This window comes from Salvelinus sp. IW2-2015, unplaced genomic scaffold, assembly GCF_002910315.2.
Source record: "Salvelinus sp. IW2-2015 unplaced genomic scaffold, ASM291031v2 Un_scaffold2431, whole genome shotgun sequence".
In the NCBI taxonomy this organism is placed as follows: Eukaryota; Metazoa; Chordata; class Actinopteri; order Salmoniformes; family Salmonidae; genus Salvelinus; species Salvelinus sp. IW2-2015.
The window spans coordinates 76,200-84,742 of record NW_019943752.1 but is presented as its reverse complement, the minus strand read 5'-3'; the positions used below and the strand labels follow the sequence as shown (position 1 = coordinate 84,742).

Here is an 8,543-nt window from a genome sequence, read left to right as displayed (position 1 = left end):
CCGCTCTAACAAAATGTCACCTACCTACTACACCTACTGCTCAAACAAAATGTCACCTACCTACTACACCTACCGCTCCAACAAAATGTCACCTATCTACCTACCTACTACACCTACCGCTCAAACAAAATGTCACCTACCTACTACACCTACCGCTCCAACAAAATGTCACCTACCTACTACACCTACCGCTCAAACAAAATGTCACCTACCTACTACACCTACCGCTCCAACAAAATGTCACCTACCTACTACACCTACCGCTCAAACAAAATGTCACCTATCTACCTCCTACTACACTTACCGCTCAAACAAAATGTCACCTACCTACTACACCTACCGCTCCAACAAAATGTCACCTACCTACTACACCTACCGCTCAAACAAAATGTCACCTACCTACCTACCTACTACACCTACCGCTCCAACAAAATGTCACCTACCTACTACACCTACCGCTCTAACAAAATATCACCTACCTACTAACCTACCGCTCAAACAAAATGTCACCTATCTACCTACCTACTACACCTACCGCTCTAACAAAATGTCACCTACCTACTACACCTACTGCTCAAACAAAATGTCACCTACCTACTACACCTACCGCCCAACAAAATGTCTACCTATCTACCTACCTACTACACCTACCGCTCCAACAAAATGTCACCTACCTACTACACCTACCGCTCTAAACAAAAATATCACCTACCTACTACACCTACCGCTCCAACAAAATGTCACCTACCTACTACACCTACCGCTCCAACAAAATGTCACCTATCTACCTACCTACTACACCTACCGCTCAAACAAAATGTCACCTATCTACCTACCTACTACACCTACCGCTCTATCAAAATGTCACCTACCTACTACACCTACTGCTCAAACAAAATGTCACCTATCTACCTACCTACTACACCTACCGCTCAAACAAAATGTCACCTACCTACTACACCTACCGCTCTAACAAAATGTCACCTATCTACCTACCTACTACACCTACCGCTCAAACAAAATTCACCTACCTACTTACACCTACCGCTCAAACAAAATGTCACCTATCTACCTACCTACTACACCTACCGCTCAAACAAAATGTCACCTATCTACCTACCTACCTATTACACACATTCTCAAGGCAGGCTCACACTTAACCTTTAATGGCAGTTAAAAATACATCACAGCTTAAATCAACCCAACCCACAAGTCTACAGCAATCAACATAGAATACTACTAGACCTTGTTTTCACATTCTTAAGGCCCGGTACCACACCCTAATAGGGATTTGTTTTTCTCTTAATCACAATCAACTTTTACCAGTTAAATGTAAACACAAATATAATACTTTTTTGTATTACACGTTTTCTGAAATATTTTTATGTAAACATGCAAATGAGGCGATATCTTATTAAATATATGCGTATTTGCATACGACGCAATACATTTTTATGGACACTGAATGAAGTCAGCCTAAATAAAATAAAATATTAATTTTGTTAAAGACACTACAGGACTTGTCCAAAACAGATAAATACTGTTTTCCTACTTCTATCTATAAATCACTAAAGACATGTACATTAAATTTTATCTAGAATAAAAAATGTGCAACGAATCAACAATTCCCTCTTGGTAAGTCTGGAAAATATACACTGAACAAAAATATAAACACAACATCCAACTATTTCATAAAATGTACTGAGTTACAGTTCATTTATTAAAAATATAAAACAGAAATACCTTATTTACATAAGTATTCAGACCCTTTGCTATGTGACTCGAAATTGAGCTCAGCTGCCTCCTGTTTCCATTGATCATCCTTGAGATGTTTCTACAACTTGATTGGAGTCCACCTGTGGTAAATTCAATTGGTTGGACATGATTTGGAAAGGCACACACCTGTCTATATAAGGTCCCACAGTTGACAGTGCACGTCAGAGCAAAAACCAAGCCATGAGACAAAGAACTTGTCCGTAGAGCGCCAAGACAGGATTGTGTCGAGGCACAGATCTGGGGAAGGGTACCAAAACATTTCTGCAGCATTTAAGGTCCCCAAAGAACACAGTGGCCTCCATCATTCTTAAATGGAAGAAGTTTGGAACAACCAAAACTCTTCCTAGAGCTAGCCGCTCTGCCAAACTGACCAAATAGGGGAGAAGGGCCTTGGTCAGGGAGGGACCAAGAACCCGATGGTCACTCAGACAGGGCTCCAGAGTTTTTCTGTTGAGATGGGAGAACCTTCCAGAAGGACAACTATCTCGGCAGCACTCCATCAATCAGGCTTGGTAGAGTGGCCACTCCTCAGTAAAAGGCACATGACAGCCCACTTGGAGTTTGCCAAAAGGCACCTAAAGGACTCTCTGGTCTGATGAAACCAAGATTGTACTCTTTGGCCTGAATGCCAAGCGTCACATCTGGAGGAAACCTGGCACCATCCCTACGGTGAAGCATGGTGGTGGCAGCATCATGCTGTGGGGATGTTTTTCAGCGGCAGAGACTGAGAGACTAGTCATGATCGAGGGAAAGATGAACGGAGAAACGTACAGAGAGATCCTTGATAACCTGCTCCAGAGCGTTCAGGACCTCAGACTGGGGCGAATGTTCACCTTCCGACAGGACAACGACCCTAAGCACACAGTCAAGACAATGCAGGAGTGGCTTCGGGACACTCCTGCAGTCTCTGAATGTCCTTGAGTGGCCTTGCCAGAGCCTGGACTTTAACCCGATCAAGCATCTCTGGAGAGACCTGAAAATAGCTCCCCATCCAACCTGACAGAGCGTGAGAGGATCTGCAGAGAAGAATGGGAGAAACTCCCCAAATACAGGTTTGCCAAGCTTGTAGCATTCATATCCAAGAATTTCTAAAAAACAGTTTTTGCCTTGTCGTTATGGGGTATTGTGTGTAGATTGATGAGGGGGAAAAACGATTTAATTTATTTTAGAATAAGGCTGTAATGTAACAAACTGTGGAAAAGGTCAAGGGTTCTGGATACTTTGCGAATGCACTGTACCGTAAAAAACAATTGGTAGAGGCATGGATCAGAAAACCAGTCAGTATCTAGTGTGACAACCATTTCCCTTATGCAGCACGACACCTCTCCTTCACATGGAGTTGATCAGGCTGTTGATTGTGGCCTGTGGAATGTTGTCCCACTCCTCTTCAATGGCTGTGTGAAGTTGCTGGATATTGGCGGGAACTGGAACACACTGTCGTACACATCGATCCAGAGCATCCCAAACATGCTCAATGGGTGACATGTCTGGTGAGTATGCAGGCCATGGAAGAACTGGGACATTTTCAGCTTCCAGGAATTGTGACCAGATCCTTGGAACATGGGGCCGTGCATTATCATGCTGAAACATGAGGTGATGGCGGCGGATGAATGGCACGACAATGGACCTCAGGATCTCATCACGGTATCTCTGTGCATTCAAATTGCCATCGATAAAATGCAACTGTGTTTGTTGTCCGCAGTTTATGCCTGCCCATACCATAACCCCACCGCCACCATGGGGCACTCTGTTCACAACGTTGACATCACAAAACCGCTCGCCCACACGACGCCATACACGCCATCTGCAATCTGCCAGGTACAGTTGAAACCAGGTATCATCCATGAAGAGCATACTTCTCCAGGGTGCCAGAGGCCATCGAAGGTGAGCATTTGTCCACTGAAGTCAGTTACAACACCGAACTGCAGTCAGGTCAAGACCCTGGTGAGGACAACGAGCACGCAGATGAGCTTCCCTGAGACGGTTTCTGACAGTTTGTGCAATAACTCTTTGGTTGTGCAAACCCACAGTTTCATCAGCTATTCGGGTGGTTGGTCTCAGACGATCCCGCAGGTGAAGAAGCCAGATGTGGAGGTCCTGGGCTGGCGTGGTTACACGTGGTCTGTGGTTGTGAGGCCGGTTGGACGTACTGCCAAATTCTCTAAAAGGACATTGGAAGAGGCTTGAATGAACATTAAATTCTCTGGCAACAGCTCTAGTGGACATTCCTGCAGTCAGCATGCCAATTGCACGCTCCGTTAAAACTTGAGACATCTGTGGAATTTTAGAGTGGCCTATTATTGTCCCCAGCACAAGGTGTGCCTGTCTAATGATCATGCTGTTTAATCAGCTTCTTAATATGCCACACCTGTTAGGTGGATGGATTATCTTGGCAAAGGAGAAATGAACAGGGACGTAAACACATTTATACACAATATTTGAGAGAAATAAGCTTTTCGTGCATATTAGAACATTTCTGGGTTATTTTATTTCAGCTCATGGAACATGAGACCAACACTTTACACGTTACGTTTATATTTTTGTTCAGTGTATCTAAGGATAAAACTACATTTGGTGAATGTTCTGAAGCTGAGGAGAATGAGTTGGCGTGTGGAGAGAGTCTCTCTGCCGTTAAAGACAAGTACACTGACTTCCAAAAGCCTATTCAGACCCCATCATCATTTCTTCAAAGTAAAGTACTAAATGTATTTTTGTAACATTCTCTATGAAATGGGCTTTGACAGGATGTGTATCTTACTGTAGTGAGCTGTCAAACGGTCGATGTATGTCTAAAGTGGTTAAAATTCAAATACATGTTGATGCCGGTCGTGATAAACTAAACTAAATATACATTTTCATCAAGCTTGACATTTGTATGTCAACTTTTTTGAAAATACTAATATTAAATGGACCAAAATACCAACAAATCAGAAACATTTTTGCTAAAATGTCATTTCAGCCTGTTGTGCCTGGCTTTAAAGCAGGCAACAGGAAATCTTGAACGCCAGTTAAAAATGTTGATTGTTTAGTTGAAACATGGTGATGTCAGACTGTTTTGTCGTGTTGTTGTTGTTGTTGACGGACAGCATGTTGTGTTGCAGGAGCATGCGTTTGAGAGCAGTCAGAAGTACAAGGAGGGGAAGTTCATCATCGAGCTGGCTCACATGATCAAGGACAACGGTTGGGAGTGACACCCCTTTCTGTCTCCGGCCTTTTAATGACCTCTGACCTATCAGAGCTCTGGATCTATCAGACTTCACAGAGCGACAACCAATCACCATCAACCACCCACCGTGCCGCCCCCTCCTAACACACACACAAACACACACACAGACACACAACCACCACACACACACACAACAACACACACACAACACACACACACACACACCCACACACAACACACACACACACACACACACACACACACACACACACACACACACACACAGTCCCTGCTGGTTGTGAAACTGAACATGATGCTGTTGAACTGGAGAGAGGACTAGCCTATAGGGTTGGACCTTCAGTGAAGACCATGTGATCCCACCAGCCAATGACAGACAGCTGGACTTGAATTGGCTCCTCCTTCCTCAACCAGGCCCCACCCACCTCACTGGCGTTGGCACTTAGGTACACGGCTGCCATGGCGATGTGAGAGAGAGGATAACATGATAACGTTCTACTACCCTCCTCTTCCTCTGACCCGGGGAACAGGAGGAAGAGGAAGTGGGAGGGACGGGAACGGGTTGGCACGGGGGGGGGGGGGTGTTGGTTCTCCTTGTGTTTTAATCTTTGATTTATTCGTGAATATTTTTTATTTTTCAATATTTTCTTCAGTTTTTGATCTTTAATGATGACTTCACTGTGTGGGACGTCCCGGTAACCGCTAACCACAAACGTGCCCGGTAAAGTCCCGGTAACACCCCAAAACGTGCCCCCGAGCAGAGCAGCAGGGATAGATGATATTATATGTAGATAGATGTGTTTCATCCAACAGCATTGTGGCTGGCTCCATATAGCAACAGTACTATTAGAGGAGGTTTACCAGAGGAGATGGAGAGAGGACTGGGTTGTTCCCAAATGGCACTCTCTGACTTGGTGCACTACCCTATGGGCCCTGGTCTAAAGTAGTGCACTATGTAGGGAATAGGGTGCCATAGGGCTCTGGTCTAAAGTAGTGCACTATATAGGGAATAGGGTTCCATAGGGCCCTGGTCTAAAGTAGTGCACTATGTAGGGAATAGGGTTCCATATGGGACACACACTAGAACAGGCTTGACAACCACAGAACACACCCACGCATCATATTGTGTTACAACCTAAACTAACCCTCACACCCACGTAGTTCACAACCTGAACTAAACTAACCATCACAACCTGAACTAACCATCACAACCTGAACTAACCATCACAACCTGAACTAACCATCACAACCTGAACTAACATCACAACCTGAACTAACCATCACAACTGAACTACCATACACCTGAACTAACCATCACAACTGGAACTAAAAACCATCACATAACTGACAACATCGACAAACTGAACTAAACTAACCATCACAACCTGAAAACTTAAACCTAACCATCACAACTGAAACTAAACTAACCCTCACACACTGAACTAAACACAAACCTACTAACATCACAACTGAAACTAACCATCACAACTTGAACTAACTACACATGACCATCCACAACTGAACTAACTACATCAACAACTGAACTAACTAACATCACAACCTGAACTAAACTAACCATCACAACCAGAATAACTAACCATCACAACCATGACTAACCATCAAACCTGAACTAAACTAACCATCACAACCGATAACACCACACACCTGAACTAAACTAACCATCACAACCTGAAAACTACCATCACAACCTGAACTAACCATCACAACCTGAACTAACTAACCATCACAACCTGAACTAAACCATCACAACCTGAAACTGAACTAACCATCAACAACTGAATAAACTAACACACCTGAACTAACTAACCATAAACTGAACTAACTAACACACAACCTGAACTAAAACCTACCATCACAACAGAAAACTAACCTACACCTGAACTAACCATACAACTGAACTAAACTAACCATCACAACCTGAACTAAACAACCATCCACAACCTGAACTAAACTAACCATCAACCTGAATACCATCACAACTGAACTAACCATCACAACTGAACTAAAACTAACCCCATCAACCTGACACCTAACCATCACAACCAAATAACTAACCATCACAACCTGAACTAACCATCACAACTGAACTAAACTAACCATCACAACCTGAACTAAACTAACCATCACAACCTGAACTGAACTAACCATCACAACCTGTACTAAACCATCACAACCTGAAACTAAACTAACCATCACAACAACTAAACTAACCATCACACCTGAACTAACCTCACACCGCACGTATCACCCTGAACTAAACTAACATCACAACCTGAAACTAAACTAACCATCACAACCTGCTAAAACTAACCATCACAACCTGAACTAAACTAACCATCACAACCAGAACTAAACTACCATCACACCGAACTAACCTCACAACCTGAACTAAAACTAACCATCACAAACAGAACTAAACTAACCATCAAACCAGAACTAAACTAACCATCACAACCTGAACTAAACTAACCATCACAACCTGAACTACACATCACAACCTGAACTAAACTAACCATCACACAGAACTAAATAACCATCACAACCAGAACTAAACTAACCATTAAAAACCTGAACTAAACTAACCATCACAACCTGAACTAAACTAACCATCACAAACCAAACTAAACTAACCATCACAACCTGAACTAAACTAACCTCAACAACCTGAACTAACCATCACAACCTGAACTAAACCATCACAACCTGAACTAAACTAACATCACAACCTGAACTAACCATCACAAACTAACTAAACACCATCAACAACTAAACTAACCATCGCAAACTAAAAACTAACCATCACAACCTGAACTAAACTAACCATCACAACCTGAACTGAACTACCATCAACCAACCTGAAACTAACCACAAAACCTGAACTACACCATTCACAACCTGAACTAAACTAACCATCCAACCTGAACTCACTAACATCACAACCAGAACTAAACTAACCATCACAACCTGAACTAAACTAACCATCACAACCTGAACTAACCATCACAACCTGAACTAAACTAACCAACCAACCTGAACTAACCTCACACCTGAATAAACTACATCACAACCTGAACTAACCATCACAACCTGAACTAACCTCACACACTAATTCACACCGAACTAAACTAACCACCAACCTGAAACTAAACTAACCATCACAACCTGAACTAACCATCACAACCTGAACTAACTAACCATCAAACCTGAAACTAAACTACCATCACAACTGAACTAAACCATCACAACCTGAACTAAACTACCATCAACAACCTGACTAAACTAACCATCACAACCTGAACTACATCACACTGAACTAACTAACCATCACACCTGAACTAACTCATCACAACCTGAACTAACACATCACAACCTGAACTAAACTAACCATCACACCTGAACTAAAATAACCATCACAACCATGAAACTAAACTAACCATCACAACCTGAACTAACCATCACAACCTGAACTAAACCATCACAACCTGAACTAAACTAACCATCACAACCTTGACTAACCATACAACTGAAACTAACCATCACAACCTGAACTAACCATCACAAC

General features: G+C 42.7%; 1 long non-coding RNA gene across 1 annotated transcript in view; it reads left to right on the top strand.

Annotated features, from left to right (window-relative positions):
• Nucleotides 1-5,115, top strand: part of LOC112073941 (uncharacterized) — a 53,268-nt gene extending 48,153 nt beyond the window's left edge. Inside the window, exon 4 of the long non-coding RNA XR_011476739.1 lies at nt 4,878-5,115. This is a non-coding gene — a long non-coding RNA (uncharacterized lncRNA). The remainder of the gene's footprint in view (nt 1-4,877) is intronic.
• Nucleotides 5,116-8,543: the final 3,428 nt, after the last annotated feature.